This window comes from Nematolebias whitei, chromosome 21, assembly GCF_014905685.2.
Source record: "Nematolebias whitei isolate Nwh7 chromosome 21, NemWhi1, whole genome shotgun sequence".
Taxonomy (NCBI): Eukaryota; Metazoa; Chordata; class Actinopteri; order Cyprinodontiformes; family Rivulidae; genus Nematolebias; species Nematolebias whitei.
Window position 1 is genome coordinate 8,620,893 of NC_056518.1, and position 3,689 is coordinate 8,624,581.

The following is a 3,689-nucleotide window of genomic DNA, read 5'->3' on the forward strand; positions in this document are numbered from 1 at the left end:
TTAGAGAAGCCTTATACACTTATGCATGCTCACAACCACACACAAATAGAAGCAGGGATGCTTATTTAGGCTTTATATGTAGATATATAGATATGTATGTGAGTGTATATTCATGTGTATGTATGTATGTATGTATATAGGCGTAGGTATGGGTATATATATTTATGGAAACTTACTGCAAAGCCATGAATATTTTAAGTTCTTTATACATATGTATTTTGTTGCTATGTTTTGTCATGTTCTTTGCAGGTGAACAGACAGTGGCCGGGTGTTTTGACGTGTGCTCTATTTGTATATATTTCTTATATTTTGGAGTCTTACTTTGTCTTTTCTTTCTTTCTATCCTATTGGAAAAAAAAAAAAAAAAAAAAAAAAAAAAAAAACCTACACTAGATAGTCACTATAATAAATATTTCATAATAATGGTGTGGAGAGGATGGCTGTAAGGGGAGAAGGGAGGCCATCAAGAAAAAAAAGTTAAGAAAAAAAAAAAAAAAAAAAAAAAAACTCCCAGCCTTGTTCATTACTCAAAACCGCAATCATGGGTAAGACTGCCGACCTGACTGCTGTCCAGAAGGCCATCATTGACACCTTCAAGCAAGAGGGTAAGACACAGAAAAAAATTGCTGAATGAATAGGCTGTTCCCAGAGTGATGTATCAAGGCACCTCAGTGGGAAGTCAGTGGGAAGGGAAAAGTGTGGCAGAAAACACTGCACAACGAGAAGAGGTGACCGGACCCTGAGGAGGATTGTGGAGAAGGGCCGATTCCAGACCTTGGGGGACCTGCGGAAGCAGTGGACTGAGTGTGGAGTAGAAACATCCAGAGCCACCGTGCACAGGCGTGTGCAGGAAATGGGCTACAGGTGCCGCATTCCCTTGGTCAAGCCACTTTTGAACAAGAGACTGCGTCAGAAGCATCTCGCCTGGGACTGCTGCTGAGTGGTCCAAAGTTATGTTCTCTGATTACAGTAAATTTTGCATTTCCTTTGGAAATCAAGGTGCCAGAGTCTGGAGGAAGAGAGGAGACACAGAATTCACATTGTTTGAGGTCCAGTGTCAAGTTTCCACAGTCACTGGGGTGCCATGTCAGCTGCTGGTGTTGGTCCACTGTGTTTTATCAAGGGAAGGGTCAATGCAGCTAGCTATCAGGAGATTTTGGAGCACTTCATGCTTCCATCTGCTGAAAAGCTTTATGGAGATGAAGATTTCATTTTTCAGCACGACCTGGCACCTGCTCACAGTGCCAAAACCACTGGTAAATGGTTTACTGACCATGGTATTACTGTGCTCAATTGGCCTGCCAACTCTCCTGACATGAACCCCATAGAGAACCTGTGGGATATTGTGAAGAGAAAGTTGAGAGACGCAAGACCCAACACTCTGGATGAGCTTAAGGCCGCTATCGAAGCATCCTAGGCCTCCATAACACCTCAGCAGTGCCACAGGCTGATTGCCTCATGCCACGCCGCATTGAAGCAGTCATTCATGCAAAAGGATTTCCGACCAAGTATTGAGAGCATAACTGAACATGATTATTTTAAGGTTGGCGTTTTTTCTATTAAAAACACTTGTCTTTCATTGGTGGGATGAAATATGCTAATTTTTTGGGACAGGCATTTTGGGTTTTCATGAGCTGTATGCCATAATCATCAGTATTAAAACAATTAAAGACCTGAAATATTTCAGTTGGTGTGCAATGAATCTGAAATATATGAAAGTTTCATTTTTATCATTACATTATGGAAAATAATGACCTTTATCACAATATGCAAATTTTTTGAGATGGACCTGTATATAGGTCCCGTGGCGAGGCTACATATATTCTCTGGGATGCAGAGAATGGAAGGGCAATTTTTCATGCCACAATGCCGCTGAAAATGTTTTACACTTTCTCAAGAATGCTGAGATTTGACAACCATGAGTCAAGACCAGTAAGGCATGTGATGGACAAACTGGCAGCCATCAGAGAGGTCTGGGACAAGTGGGTTGAGTGTCTGCCATACTTCTACAACCCTGGGCCTGAAGTCACAGTAGATGAGTAGTTGGTTCCGTTCAAAGGTATTTTTTTATTTTCATATATGCAATCTTGCGTACCTGAAATCCATGCATCCATCCATTATCTTTTACCTGCTTCTTCCATTTTGGGTCACGGGAGTTGCCGGTGCCCATGTCCAGCAATCACTGTGCGAGGGGCGAGGTACACCCTGGACAGGTCGCAAGTCCATCACATGGCCACATAGAGACAAACGAGACAAACAACCATTCACTCTCTCACTCACACATAGGGACAATTTAGAGTTATCAATCAGACTAACATGCATGTTTTTTGGTCTGTGGGAGGAAACCGGAGTACCCGGAAAAAACCCACGCATGCACAGAGAGAGCATGCAAACTCCACCCAGAAAGGCCCCCGGACCGGGATTTGAACCAAGGACCTGCTCGCTGAGAGGCAGCAGCTCTACCAGTTGTGCCACCATACTGCCTTACCTGAAATATATATTTTTAATTTTATTGTAATGTAACATCCTTGATTCATGCAGTTTTCTGTGACACTCACACTCAGTGATTGTAATCGCTTTTTTATCAACAGGTTTCTGTCCTTTCTGGCAGTATATTCCAAGCAAGCCAACAAAATATGGCATCAAAATATGGGTGGCCTGTGATGCAAAATCCAGCTATGCATGTAATATGCAAGTGTACACAGGGAAGCTGCTGAGTGGAGCACCAGAGAAGAACCAGGGGATGTGGGTTGTGCTTGAATTGACAGTTGGACTGAGGGGGCACAATGTCACATGTGACTATTTTTTCATCCCTTATGAACTCGGCCAGCAGCTCCTGAAAAGGAAGATGACCATGGTTTGCACTGTTCGGAAGAATAAGCCTGAACTCTCCCCTGCACTCCTCCCAACAAGAGGCAGAGTGGTCTTCTCATCAAAATTTGCCTTCACTCCCACCACAACTATTGTTTCTTATCTTCTAAAAAGGAATAAGAACTTGGCCTTGCTGAGCACACTGCACAAGACAGCTGAAATCAGTGATCATGAGGACAGGAATCCAGCCATCATCCTCGACTATAACTGCAATAAAGGAGGTGTGGACAACCTCAACAAGGTTATTGAAAAGTACAGCCGTAGAAGGATGACTGCACTCTGGCCCCTGGTCATCTTCCATAACATCATTGAAGTGTCCTCATATAATGCCGTTGTGATATGGCAAGAGATCAACCTGACCTGGATGTCATGGAAGAAAAACAAGAGAAGAATGTTCCTTGAGGAGTTGGGAAAGGCTCTTGTCACCCCATGCATTGAGAGCACCTGCCCCATACAGAAGCCTCTGCAGACATTGTGGAAGCTGTTCAGGGAGGTGAATCTTGTCAGAGTCAGAGTTTCTTTATTGCCATTTGTACCACATGTGATACATGTTAAAAACAAAAACAAAAAATACAGGCTAAAATAATAAAAGACCTGAAGGATCTGGAAAGACTAAAATGAGCTCAGGAGAGGACAGATGATAAATCATTGACATAACTTCACTAACAAGAAATAAACAAAATATAAAATAAACAAATACATTAAAACATGGCAACATACGAAGACTTAGAGTTTAAAATATACAATGTAGAAGATGTGATTGATACAAATGTTTTCCCTGCAATAAAAGACTGTGAATATTACAATGAAGAACAGTT